Raw genomic sequence first — 15,082 nt, 5'->3', positions numbered from 1 at the left:
AGAGTTTTCTGTGTAGTATTAGTACAGTTGAGGATGGCAAAAATGCACTGGGCCTTTATGTGTATCATTCCACATGGTGATGGTTGGTCTCTCCCAGAATTGAAGTTGGTGTTTTCTTCCGCATCACAGTTTTTTATGTATTATTTCTCTATCTTCTAAATTCTATTCAAGGGTGGTGCTGGCTGGAAAGCCACTCATCTTTTTTTTCCATTTTTCTGTCCTTCAAGTGGTCATGGAACTTAATAGGTGCAACTTTAATTTACCTTTTAGAGGCAGCTTAATTTCTTTGGGTGAGCAGTGACTGGCATGGATAAGTTCAGGTTTGGGGAGTACTCAAAAAGTGGCTAGTTGGTGGGAAAGTCTTGTCTAGGATCCATGTCCTTATAATGCTCCCATTTGATATAAATCTCTAGGTTGTCTGGGAACTATTGAAATTATTGGTAATGGATGGTGACCTGGTAGTGAGAGTGAGGTGAAAGCTGCTGGCTTTAGATCCATATTATGTCTAGGGTTGCTGTTGCCATAGATTTTGTGCATGTTTTCTAGCTGCTCTCCTCTGAGGTGGTTGGGTTCTATCGTGGAGATCTCTGTCATGATCATCCCTTTTGGAGGAGTTCTTTGGAACAGATGTTGGAGATATACAGATAGCTTCAGATGTCAGAGATATACAGATATATTTTTCCTGGGTAGCTCTTATTAATTTTCTCTTGTTTCAAAACACTGGGGATCAAGTTTGTCCATGATCATTATTGCTAGGGTTTAGCAGGTATCTTTGTATTTTCTGCTTATTTCAGTCATAACATGATACTCTTATATCTGCAGGTTCACTGTGATTTGAAATGGATGACAAAATACTTCTACTTGTATCACGCATTACTTCCATGGAAATCTACAATGTTTTCAATAACTTAAGTTGTGATTAAAGAATGTTAGTGAGTTGTTCTACAAAATTTTTTGTTGTGTTTTAGAAAATGTATATAGATTACCAAGTGTACAAAAAATAAAAATTTTCATGCCTTTGATGCATGCAAGGATAAATCTCAGATAGTGTAAGATATAAAATTTGTTTACAAATGACAAGCTCAACAATACTAAGTATTATAAGAGTGCTTAAACATTTATTTATTTATTTTATTCTTTATTTATTTATTTTTATTTTTATTTTTTTTTTTTTTCTGGATTGTAATGATTTCCTTTTCTTTGAGTATGTCTACCCTCCCATCAAACTTTTTCACTGTGAGGAGTAACAGGTGAAGTTAGGACCTATTGGGTATTTATATGCATACATGCTAACATTGGAGGGAGGTGTATCCCATTATTTAGTGCAAAGTAGATATAATATATTTGCTTTTTTATTTTAATACATTGATGTATAGATGGCTTCTGATTTGATGAAGCTGAAGCAATTGGTCAGCTCAAGGGATTTTAGTAAGTAAATATCACTGGCCAGAAGTTATGACCTGCAGATTAAGCCACACCTCCTTTTGTAAACCCTACTCCATATTTGCCTTCCCATCCCCATTTCCTCCTTGTTTCTACATTCTCTCTCTCTCTCTCTCTCTCTCTCTCTCTCTCTCTCTCTCTCTCTCTCTCTCTCTCTCTCTCTCTCTCTCTCTCTCTCTCTCTCTCTCTCTCTCTCTCTCTCTCTCTCTCTCTCTCTCTCTCTCTCTCTCTCTATATATATATATATATATATATATATATATATATATATATATAAACACACACACACACACACACACACACACACACACACACACACACACACACACACACGAGCAGCCAAGCTGGAAGGACGCATAGTTAGCAGCTCTGCGATCTTGATCTTGATCTTGATGGTACAGGTGGCACAGGATCACTCCTGAGCCAGGCTTTTGGATCAGCAACTCCTGTAGAAGGGTAAAAAAAAGAGAAATGAACAGCATCCTCTATCCTAATTGTTCATACACCTGGCACGCCACATTCTCTCCAGAAACTCTTTCACCGCCTCAATCATCCTTTCATTCGCCTCTCTACACAGTCCCAGCAACAACACCATCCACTCCTTTCCCGTCTTCTCCACTCTTTCATTCCTATCATGCCCTAACTCAGTCAGTATCACTTGCATCATCTCATTCCTGTCTCTGGCATACTTCACACACTCCAGCACCACATGTTCCACCGTCTCATCCTCTCCCATGTCACACATCTGGCACACTTTGCTGCTGGACTCAGACCACCTGTAACTCCTTGCATTCACATCCATACACTGTGCCCTCGCTCGGAAGAGAAGATCACCGCCCAGGCTTCCATCATACCACCTTTCATACCTCGGGACCTCTTTCTCCTTCTACCATTCCAGGGTCTTCTTTCTTTCCATTTCATTCTTCCATTCATTCAGTCCCACACATTTCACTTCTTTGTCTATCTCATTCTTCCATTTTCTCACATCCCATTCGGCTCCCACTCTGACTCCTCTTGTTACCACCCATTCACGCTCATTTTGATTCCTACCAGCCATTCTTATCGCCCACACAACTTGCAATCCATTCCTGTCTGTCATTCTCATGCATCTCTTCCTCCATTTGCTTCCACTTTCATTCCACAGGTACACCTTCCTTGCTATTCTTGCATCATCCATTCTCTCAAGCCTAATCTTGTACCTAAGTGTGGCTTTTGTGAGTCTTTCTCTGAAGATGCTCCTTCCCATGTCACCTCTCAAGGCTTCAACTGCTGTGCACCTCGGTGCACTCAGTGCAATCCTTGCTACTCTATTCTGGCCCACTTCTAACTTATCAATTTCACTTTCGTTCCATGCAATCACATCCATACCATACATTATACATGGCACAGCCACACTCTTCCACACTTCTCTCAACACATACTTGCTTGCTCTCATCCTTGCTGCGCTTCCCAATCAACCTACCCACTGGTTTACCATACTTATCTTTTCATTCTTTGCCTTTGCACACCCACTAGGACTCATCCACATCCCTAAGTACTTGTATTCTTGCACCTGTCCCAACTCATTCTCTCCAAGTCTCCATACCACATTACTTTCATCCTCTGACCTATTCACAATCATTACTTTGCTTTTCTCACTGCTAAACCTTACTCCAAAGTCTTTACCATAGCCATCCACCACATCCAACAAACTTTGAAGCTCATCTGCCGATTCACTTATAACAACTACATCATCTGCATAAAGGAGCACACATACTTTATCATTCCCCACACTTACCCCTACTTTCATTCTTCTCATCCTGGCTGCTAGCTCCTCTGTATACAGGCTAAAAAGGGTTGGTGACAATATACAGCCCTGCCTAACTCCTCTCTCACTCTTCACCCAGTCTGTTTCTGTCTCCTAGCCTGTATCTAGCTTTTGTGTCCACATACATACTTTGCACTATGTTAACTATCTTTGCACTCCATCCAATCTTTTCTAAGACTCTACCTAACATTTCTCTGTTCACTCTATCATAAGCTTTCTCCATATCCAAAAAACCTAGGTACAATTTACCCCCATCCTTTTTCTTCTCAATCATTTCATTCACCACAAACATATTGTCCTCAGCTCTCCTGTCCCTATGAAAACCATTCTGTTCTTCACCCAGCACTCCAGCTCTCTCAATCCATTTACACAGTCTCTCATTCAACACTGCACTGAAAACTTTACCTATTGTATTCACTAATGCAATTGGCCTGTAGTTCTTCAGCTCATTCTTACTCTTAAATCCTCCCTTATGCAACAGACACACTCGGCTCTCATTCCACTTTCTTGGCACTCTCTCTTCATCCCACACTCGGTTGAATAATTCAGTCATTCTGTCTATCACTACCTCCCCACCATTCTCGTAGAACTCATAGGGTATATCATCTGGACCTGCTGCCTTGCCATTCTTCTGCCTTCTCACACACCTCTCCACTTCATCCCTACTGATTCTTTCATCCAGTTCATCTGCATTCTTCCTTTCCAGTTTTACACATTCTTCTCTCACACTAAACATCTCACCTACCCCACCTACTTCCTCCCAGAACCCTTTGATTGCCTCCCTGATTCCATCTTTCTCTGTTATAACTACACCCTCCACTTTTAGACTCTCCACACCAACACTGCCTGACATATTCTCACCTCTCATGAACTTGTACCATTCACGGCCACCTTCCATATCTTTCTCCCTTAAAGATTGAATCACGCTCCTTTCACTCTTCACTTTAGCATTCATTATCATTCGTCTTGTCAACCACTGCTGCTTCACATACGCTGCCCATGCATTCTGATACTCATTCTCTGCCTCATCGCTTTCATGCCTCTTTTTCCTCGGCCATCTACACTGTCTACTCATTCTCTTTCGCTCCTTCCTAGCTGCTCTGATTTCATCATTCCACAATGGTTTACATACATTCTTTCTTCTACCTACTCTCACAAACCCTATCTGGTTCTCAGCAGCACCCCTAACGTCTTCAACCAGTTTCTCATTCAGATGCTCCACATCATGCACACTTTCGTCGTCCCAGCTTCTCTCACTCAGATCAACCTGAAAGTTCTCCCACCCTACATCTCTCAGTCTCCACTTCTTTTTCTTACTTGCCACTTTCACTTCATTCCCACCCTGCATCAAGCACTCCACAACCAGCATGTTGTGATCAGACACAATATCAACCAAACCATCCTCATCTATCCACATGTGCGACACAATTCCACGCATTCTTCCATTCACCAACATGTAGTCAATTGCCGATTCCTGTTCTCTTGCGCTCCAAGTCACACGCCCCTCAGCCAAAGTAACATTCAGATTTTCCAGCTCCAGTTCATCAACAAACTCTCCAAGCATTTCACCATTCCTGTTCACCTGTTCCCCCAGTATTCCCACATGTGCATTCATATCACCCATAATTAGCACTCTCTCCTCTCCATGCTCTCTCACAATTTTCTTAAGTATGTCATACTTCCTCCTATTTTCCCTCTCTGCTCTTTCACCCATGACAGTCATGTACGCTACCACCAGTATCACCTTCTCTGGTCTGCCATGACCATCCATGCATTCCACTCTGACTGCAAGCACATCCTCACTACTTGTACACTCCCCCACATCAATCTCCTCTACTTTCAGTCCTCTTTCTTTCTTGTAGAGTAGGGCTACGCCGCCTTCTCCCAGTGTTTCCTGTGCCTTACACCCCTTTCCAATCATAACATACTCGCATCCCTCCATTCGTACATCATCTCTTAGGTGAGTCTCAATGAGCCCGACTAAGTCAAACCTCCACTCCCTGAGCTCCTTGCCCACACCCCATCCTCTCACATTCATACAGCCAATCTTCACACATTTACTTGCCTGGTTAGTCTCTTTTCTTTCATGTTTGCTGACATCAGTGGGTCCTCCTCATCATGTGTCATCCACACAACACACCTGCCTCACCCTCATCCACTCAGCCAGTCGACGTCCTAGCCTCTCATTCCCGTTGTGGTTGAGGTGGACCCCGTCTCTCCCGAAGAATTTGTCCTGGTCGAGGATCCCATCCATGTCCAGGAAGCTCACGTTTCCCTTCTTCTTTGCCATCCATTCCATCTTGACCTTCATTAGTTCCATGCATATCTTGCGGTTCGTTTCTCTTCTGACCTTCTCATACTGCACTCCTTCCTGTGGGCGCCGCAGGACCCCCACCACAGCCACACACATCTTCTTCTCTTCTGCTGCCCTCACTGCTTCTATCACTTCCTTTACTGTGTTTTCAGCACCTGCCTCTACTAAGTTGTTGCCCCCTCCTTGGATAACTAGCAGGCTTCTCTCTTCCATTTCTTGCACTTCTTCCTTGACTTTCCTCTTGACGTCTTGGATCTTAGCACCTCCCATGTTGGTGCACTCAATTTCCCTTCTCACAAAGTCGGGAGTCTTCCTTACCATGCTGTCTCCAATGACATGTACTGGGGCTTTCTTGATTACCATTCTCTTCTTCCTTGGGCATCTGTCTGTTCTGGCCACTTCCACCACTTCTTGCTGGTCTTTTCTCTCTTCAGTCTTTGTCGTCTGTGCTTCTGCCTCTTTCATCAGGTTTTCTGTCTGGGTGCTCTGCTCCACTCTCTCTTCTTTTTCTTCATTCTGGTTCCTCCATTCATTGAGGCTCTTGCTCAGGCATTCCCTGCAGAGGAACACCAGAAGCTCGAACCCCAGCGCCTTCATGTTGGCCTGCCTCATGCCCACACAGGCTACATGGAACCAGGCCATGCATCTCTCGCATACCACAGCCCTTTGCCTGTTCGCCACACTCTCCTCGCATGAACCACACACGCTCATCACCATTTTCAGGGTATTTCAGCACACAGGCAAGAGAAAATAAACCACAAAACTCAGAGAAAACTCAGAGAGCAAGGCAAAGCCACTTGTACACACCGCCGATTTTGAGTCCCAGCAAGGCAACAATCAGATCACCAAGATAAGCCAGTTCTTGATCTTGATCTTGATGGTACAGGTGGCACAGGATCACTCCTGAGCCAGGCCTTTGGATCAGCAACTCCTGTAGAAGGGAAAAAAAAAAAAAGAGAAACAAACAGCATCCTCTATCCTAATTGTTCATACATCTGGCACGCCACATTCTCTCCAGAAACTCTTTCACCACCTCAATCATCCTTTCATTCGCCTCTCTACAGCAACAACACCATCCATTCCTTTCCTGTCTTCTCCACTCTTTCATTCCTATCGTGCCCTAACTCAGTATCACTTGCATCATCTCATTCCTGTCTCTGGCATACTTTACACACTCCAGCACCACATGTTCCACCATCTCATCCTCTCCCATGTCACACATCTGGCACACTTTGCTGCTGGACTCAGACCACCTGTAACTCCTTGCATTCACATCCATACACAGTGCCCTCGCTCAGAAGAGATCACCACCCAGGCTTCCATCATACCACCTTTCATACCTTGGGGCCTCTTTCTTCTTGTACCATTCCAGGGTCTTCTTTCTTTCCATTTCATTCTTCCATTCATTCAGTCCCACACATTTCACTTCTTTGTCTATCTCATTCTTCCATTTTCTCAGATCCCATTCAGCTCCCACTCTGCCTCCTCTTGTTACCACCCATTCACACTCATTTTGATTCCTCCCAGCCATTCTTATCACCCACACAACTTGCAATCCATTCCTGTCTGTCATTCTCATGCATATCTTCTTCCATTTGCTTCCACTTTCATTCCACAGGTACACCTTCCTTGCTATTCTTGCATCATCCATTCTCTCAAGCCTAATCTTGTACCTAAGTGTGGCTTTTGTGAGTCTTTCTTTAAAGGTGCTCCATGCCATGTCACCTCTCAAGGCTTCAACTGCTGTGCACCTCGGTGCACTCAGTGCCATCCTTACTACTCTATTCTGGCCTACTTCTAACTTATCAATTTCACTTTCATTCCATGCAATCACATCCATACCATACATTATACATGGCACAGCCATACTCTTCCACATTTCTCTCAACACATCATACTTACTTGCTCTCATCCTTGCCGCGCTTCCCAATCGACCTACCCACTGGTTTACCATACTTATCTTTTCATTCTTTGCCTTTGCGCACCCACTAGGACTTATCCACATCCCTAAGTACTTGTATTCTTGCACCTGTCTTAACTCATTCTCTCCAAGTCTCCATACCACATTACTTTCATCCTCTGACCTATTCACAATCATTACTTTGCTTTTCTCACTGCTAAACATTACTCCAAAGTCTTTACCATAGCCATCCACCACATCCAACAAACTTTGAAGCTCATCTGCCGATTCATTCATAACAACTACGTCATCTGCATAAAGGAGCACACATACTTTATCATTCCCCACACTTACCCCTACATTCATTCTTCTCATCCTGGCTGCTAGTTCCTCTGTATACAGGCTAAAAAGGGTTGGTGACAATATACAGCCCTGCCTAACTCCTCTCTCACTCTTCACCCAGTCTGTTTCTATGTCTCCTAGTCTGTATCTAGCTCTTGTGTCCACATACATACTTTGCATTATGTTAACTATCTTTGCACTCGATCCAATCTTTTCTAAGACTCTACCTAGCATTTCTCTCTTCACTCTATCATAACCTTTCTCTATATCCAGAAAACCTAGGTACAATTTACCCCCATCCTTCTTTTTCTTCTCAATCATTTCATTCACCACAAACATATTGTCCTCAGCTCTCCTATCCCTACGAAAACCATTCTGTTCTTCACCCAGCACTCCAGCTCTCTCAATCCATTTACACAGTCTCTCATTCAACACTGCACTGAAAACTTTACCTATTGTATTCACTAATGCAATTGGCCTGTAGTTCTTCAGCTCATTCTTACTCTTAAATCCCCCCTTATGCAACAGACACACTCAGCTCTCATTTCACTTTCTTGGCACTCTCTCTTCATCCCACATTTGGTTGAATAATTCAGTCATTCTATCTATCACTACCTCCCCACCATTCTTGTAGAACTCATAGGGTATATCATCTGGACCTGCTGCCTTGCCATTCTTCTGCCTTCTCACACACCTCTCCACTTCATCCCTACTGATTCTTTCATCCAGTTCATCTGCATTCTTCCTTTCCAGTGTTACACATCCTTCTCTCACACTAAACATCTCACCTACCCCACCTACTTCTTCCCAGAACCCTTTGATTGCCTCCCTGATTCCCTCCTTCTCTGTTATAACTACACCTTCCACTTTTAGCCTCTCCACACCAACACTACCTGACATATTCTCACCTCTCATGAATTTGTACCATTCACGGCCACCTTCCATACCTTTCTCCCTTAAAGATTGAATCACACTCCTTTCACTCTTCACTTTAGCATTCATTATCATTCATCTTGTCAACCATTGCTGCTTCACATACGCTGCCCATGCATTCTGATTCTCATTCTCTGCCTCATCTTTTTCATACCTCTTTTTCCTCAGCCATCTACACTGTCTACTCATTCTCTTTCGCTCCGTCCTAGCCACTCTGATTTCATCATTCCACCAAGGTTTACACACATTCTTTCTTCTACCTACTCTCACAAACCCTATCTGGTTCTCAGCAGCACCCCTAACGTCTTCAACCAGTTTCTCATTCAGATGCTCCACATCATGCACACTTTTGTCGTCCCAGCTTCTCTCACTCAGATCAACCTGAAAGTTCTCCCACCCTACATCTCTCAGTCTCCACTTCTTTTTCTTACTTGCCACTTTCACTTCATTCCCACCCTGCATCAAGCACTCCACAACCAGCATGTTGTGATCAGACACAATATCAACCAAACCATCCTCATCTATCCACATATGCGACACAATTTCACGCATTCTTCCATTCACCAACACATAGTCAATTGCCGATTCCTGCTCTCTTACACTCCAAGTCACACGCCCCTCAGCCAAAGTAACATTCAGATTTTCCAGCTCCAGTTCATCAACAAACTCTCCAAGCATTTCACCATTCCTGTTCACCTGTTCCCCCAGTATTCCCACATGTGCATTCATGTCACCCATAATTAGCACTCTCTCCTTTCCATGCTCTCTCACAATTTTCTTAAGTATGTCATACTTCCTCCTATTTTCCCTCTTTGCTCTTTCACCCATGATAGTCATGTACGCTACCACCAGTACCACCTTCTCTGGTCTGCCACGACCATCCATGCATTCCACTCTGACTGCAAGCACATCCTCACTACTTGTACACTCCCCCACATCAATCTCCTCTACTTTCAGTCCTCTTCTTTCTTGTAGAGTAGGGCTACGCCTCCTCCCAGTGTTTCCTGTGCCTTACACCTCTTTCCAATCATAAGATACTTGCATCCCTCCATTCATACATCATCTCTCAGGTGAGTCTCAGTGAGCCCAACTAAGTCGAACCTCCACTTCCTGAGCTCCTTACGTACATCCTCAAACTTGCCCACACCCCATCCTCTCACATTCATACAGCCAATCTTCACACATTTACTTGCCTGGTTAGTCTCTTTTCTTCCATGTTCGCTGACATCAGTGGGTCCTCTTCATCATGCCTCGTCCACACAACACACCTGCCTCGCCCTCATCCACTCAGCCAGTCGACGTCCTAGCCTCTCATTCCCGTTGTGGTTGAGGTGGACCCCGTCTCTCCCGAACAATTTGTCCTGGTCAAGGGTCCCATCCATGTCTAGGAAGCTCACGTTGCCCTTTTTTACCATCCATTCCATCTTGACCTTCATGAGTTCCATGCATATCTTCTGGTTCGTTTCTCTTCTGACCTTCTCGTACTGCATTCCTTCCCGTGGGCGCCGCATGACCCCCACCACAGCCACACACGACTTCTTTTCTTCTGCTGCCCTCACTGCTTCTATCACTTCCTTTACTGTCTCTTCAGCACCTGTCTCTACTAAGTTGTTGCCTCCTCCTTGGATAACTAGCAGGCTTCTCTCTTCCATTTCTTGTACTTCTTCCTTGACTTTCCTCATGACGTCTTGGATCTTAGCACCTCCCATAATGAAATAGGAAAAAGGTAGAGGTAATTCTAAAAGTAGAGTTGAAAGGAAATTAGAAGAGAAAAATGGAGCCGAACTGAACTGGTTTGTTTACGCCGAGCAACGAGTCAGCAGCTGGATAACGCAACTTCTTGGGGTTTTGTGCTGGTGATAGTGAGGTTAGCACAAAACTATGGCAAAGAAGAGTGTTGGCCCTGGAAAGTGACATGGAAAAACTGATGGAGAGATTCAGAGCTGTGGAAGAGACCCAGGTAAGCCAAATTAAAGAATTGAAGGGATTGAGAGCCAAAAACATAGAGCTAAGAAATCAGTGCAGTGCTCTGGAGATAGAAATTAAGGAATGCAGTAAGAAAGTGGAAGGAAGTGCCAAAACTGTAGTGCAATTAAGTGAAAGGCAAGATGCATGAAAAAAGCTCCAAGAAGGAGATAAGGTAAAATTTGAGAGGAAAGTAGATAAGTTGGAGAAACAAATGAGTGAGCAAGAGACCATACAGGGAGAGGTAGTAAACTTTGAGAAAATAATAGAACAACAATTAAATGAGGCCAAAATAATGCAAAAGGTGGTAAATGTTATCAAGACAAGTGAATCTCTTGTAAGAGAGACAGTTGACAAAAAAGAAATGTATAATTGTCTTTCGGGTTAAGGAAATTAAGGAAATCAAGAAAGCTGTAAGAGAGAAAGAGCTGAAAGATATAGTAAACAAAGTGGTGGGAAAGGTACAAGAGGAGTGGAAAATACACAAGGCAAAAAAGGGCAATATGTAGTGATGTACGTACCAGCAAAAAACCAATGTCTGGTCAAATGAAGAATGTGAAATAATGATAAAAGACACAGTGACCTGGATAGAGAAAGTGCTAAGTGGTGATAAATTGATCATGATGGGAGACTTTAATTGTAAGGAGGTGTGTTGGGAACAGTGGTACACGGAGGGAACAGAATCATCTTGGAGAAATAAATTATTACAGCTGGCAGTGGATAATATATTAACTCAATGGATAAAAGGTGATACAAGATTTGGAAAAGATGGAGAAACATCAAGACTAGATCTGTTATTTAGTAAGGAACCAGAAGAAATTGAGAATGTTCACACAAGGTGTCCGTTAGCCAAAAGCGACCATGCTACCATAGAATTCAATATAAATGAGGAAATAGAGAATCAAAGGAATGAAGAACACTATGCTGGGAGATTAAATTACTGGAAGCCAGACTTTGATAACATGAATTTTTTTCAAGAGGAGAGATGGGATATGTTCCATAAGGCTACAAGGGTCCAACAGAAGTAGGATGAATTTCTTAAAATGTATATAGAAGGTGAAAAAAGTTTATGCCTAAAAAGCAGGCAGTAATAGCTGGTAAAAAAAGAGTGTTTTAATAAAAGATGCAAAGCAGCAAGAAGGATGAAAGAGGATACATGGAAAAAATGGAGGAAAAGTAAAAGAATTAACCAATGGAATAATTACAAACAATCAAGAAATGATTATGTGAAGATCCTGAGGGATGAACAAAGACAGTTTGAGAAAAATAATAGACAGGTTTAGACATGAGCCCAAACTCTTCTATAGATATGTGAATAGTAAACTGAAAAGCAAAGTGAGTATAGGAAAGCTAATGGTTGATGGAGTGGTTTATGAAGACCCAAAAGAAATGGCAGAAGTGATGAATAAGACCTTTAAGGAAGTTTTTACAAAGGAAAAAGAATTTCGTAAGGCAATTGGGCATACGTGAAAATGGAAAAATAGAGGCATTTCAAGTACCAAAAAAGGAAATTGATGAAAACATCTAAACATTAGATGTGAGAAAGCCCACAGGACTGGATGGAGTGTCGGGATGGGTAATAAAAGAATGCAGTAACCAGCTTAGTGATAAATCACATACCATCATATGTACCTCTGTTAATGAAGGAATAGTTCCACAGGATTGGAAAAGAGCAAACATCATACCTAAATTTAAAGGAGGAGACACACAAGACCCACTAAATTATAGACTGATTTCGCTGACGAGTGTGGTTGCAAAAATATGTGAAAGGATTATAAAGAACAAATGGACCAAGTTTTTGGAAGATAAGGACATTCTCACAACTTGTCAATTTGGCTTTAGAAAAGAGAGATCTTTTGTCACTAATTTATTATTTTATTATTCAAGAGTGATTGATATCATACAGGAGAGAGAGATGGTTGGGCAGGCTGTATTTATCTAGATTTAAGAAAAGCTTTTGACAAAGTGCAACATAATAGACTGCTGTGGAAGCTGGAAAAGATAGGTGGTGTAAATGGAAAAATGCTGAAATGGATGGATGATTTCCTTAGAAACAGAGAGATGCGAACTGTAATAAGGGACCAGACATCAGTGTGGAGCTCATTATTAAGTGGGATCTCCCAAGGGTCAGTGTTGGCACCAATGATGTTTGCGGTTTATGTAAATGATATGGTGGGGAATGTATCCAGCTATGTGAGTCTTTTTGTTGACGATGCAAAATTTATGAGAAGAGTGAAGGGAACTGAAGATTGTAAAGTACTACAAAGAGATATAGACAAGGTGTGGGAGTGGAGCAACAGATGGCAAATGGAATTTAACTCTGGTAAGTGTAAAAAGGTGGAATTTGGAAAAAGTAACAGGTGTAGCTATAACTATAAGATGGGGAATGAAACAATAAATAAGACAACAAGAGAAAAGATCTGGGAGTGATTTTCTCAGAGAATTTATTACCAGAAAAACATATTAAGATAACAGGTGAAACTCTCAGCCTACTAAGAAATATAAGAGTTGCCTTTGCTTATCTGGATGTAGAAATGATGAGGAAAATAATCACCACAATGATATGTCCAAGGTTAGAATACACTGGTAATTTGGTCACCACATGAAAAAAAGCACATAAGAAAGTTGGAAGGAAAACAGAGAGCAGCAACGAAGATGATAACAGAATTGCAAGATTTGTCACATGAAGAGCGACTAGCTAGAGTGCAACTCGCAACCTTAGAAAAGAGATGAGAGAGAGGTGACTTGATTGCATTGTACAGATTGCTGAGTGGGATGGAAAAACTAGATAGGGAACATCTCTTTATAATGAATGAAAGAGAAACAAGAGGACATGGAAGGAAACTAAAAGTAACCACCTGCAGAAGGGACATAAAGAAGTTTAGCTTCTCTCATAGAAGCATAGAGGCATGGAATGGACTGGAAGGGAAAGTGGTGTGTGCTACAAATATTTATGACTTTAAGGAAAAGTTGGATAAAAACAGTTATGGAGATGGGACAGTATGAGCTTCACTCATCTCCCTTATGTCACAACTAAATAAATACATCATGTGTGGCACAGGTGGAGGGTGGTGAGAGGTCATCATTCCCTTGGGATTATGAATTAGCTTCTGGAGAGAAAGGGATGGGGGGAAGGTGTTAGAGAAATAAATGCTACAAGATGCTATCCTACCTCTTGTATCCTGAGTTTGAGTGACAACTTAGATTAAATTATACCCACCTTTTTTTAATAACTGGACTGTCATTTGAAAGTACCCATAGGTGTTGGGGTATTATTTTTTTTATTTATTTTTTTATGAAATAAATATAATTGACAGAGAGAGAGAGAGAGAGAGAGAGATTTTATTTCTATGGTATCAGCTTCATTGCCAGAGAGAGAGAGAGAGAGGATGGGGATTGAGAAGGCATGAAAAGTATGGGAGTGGGGGAAGAAATGGGAATGGGGATGTGGAAGGGGAGAGGTAGAAGGCAGGCTTAAGATTCACATCAGAGGCAGCTCTAACCAATGACAGCTGACATGAAAAGATGACATGTTGCTTTTGTGAGAAATATAGGTAGGAAAACTGCTTCAACAAGTACAAAGCCATCTGTACATCTTCAAATACTTTATGCAAAAAAAATCTTGTGTGTGTGTGTGTGTGTGTGTATATATATATATATATATATATATATATATATATATATATATATATATATATATATATATATATATATATATAGATAGATAGATAGATAGATAGATAGATAGATAGATAGATAGATATATAGATATTTGTGTGTGTGTGTATGTATATATATATATATATATATATATATATATATATATATATATATATATATATATATATATATATATATATATATATATATATATATATAGATAGATAGATAGATAGATAGATAGATAGATAGATAGATAGATATACACAAAGAGTAAAACCTCAGTTAACTGGTGCTTGCAGGAATTTGGAGGTGCTGAATAAGCATAAATTCTGAATACTTGAGTTTTATACACAATATAAGAAATAGTGTATAAAAGTTACTAAATTCAACCAGACATATTATCAGGATACTGTACATCTCTTAATTACAACTACTAAAGGCTCGTGTGGATGAGAAGCACAGGCCTAGTCTAGAGATGTTGACCTTCAGGCACTTTTTAGTCATCAGGGCACTGGTTTTCATCTTACTCAATGTATAGTGCTTTATTTATATTTTTTTTTATAAATTACACACATTCTCATGTTGTATGTACCTCATCAGACTCTGCCTCCTTAACAAAATGGGAAAATGAGGTAAATGAAACAAAAGTTATACTGATGAAATCCAGTGCGACCAGAGTGTCTATCAATTCATTTATGTAGTGTGTGTGTTTGTG

At 41.4% G+C, this 15,082-nt stretch overlaps 1 protein-coding gene across 5 annotated transcripts in view; it reads left to right on the top strand.

The window, feature by feature from the left end:
- The window catches only part of LOC135100445 (uncharacterized), a 73,634-nt gene that overhangs the window by 46,140 nt on the left and 12,412 nt on the right, over positions 1–15,082 (top strand). For 4 of the 5 annotated variants that reach the window (XM_064003340.1, XM_064003339.1, XM_064003337.1 and 1 more), the window contains one exon: positions 823–13,937. The exons of the other annotated variant lie outside the window; for it this stretch is intronic. The gene's annotated coding sequence lies outside the window, so the exon portion shown is untranslated. Of the gene's footprint in view, positions 1–822; positions 13,938–15,082 lie in introns of those variants that run through there. 5 annotated transcript variants of the gene reach the window in all.

Source organism: Scylla paramamosain, chromosome 5, assembly GCF_035594125.1.
Source record: "Scylla paramamosain isolate STU-SP2022 chromosome 5, ASM3559412v1, whole genome shotgun sequence".
Lineage (NCBI taxonomy): Eukaryota > Metazoa > Arthropoda > Malacostraca > Decapoda > Portunidae > Scylla > Scylla paramamosain.
This window is presented reverse-complemented; position numbering and strand designations above follow the sequence as displayed.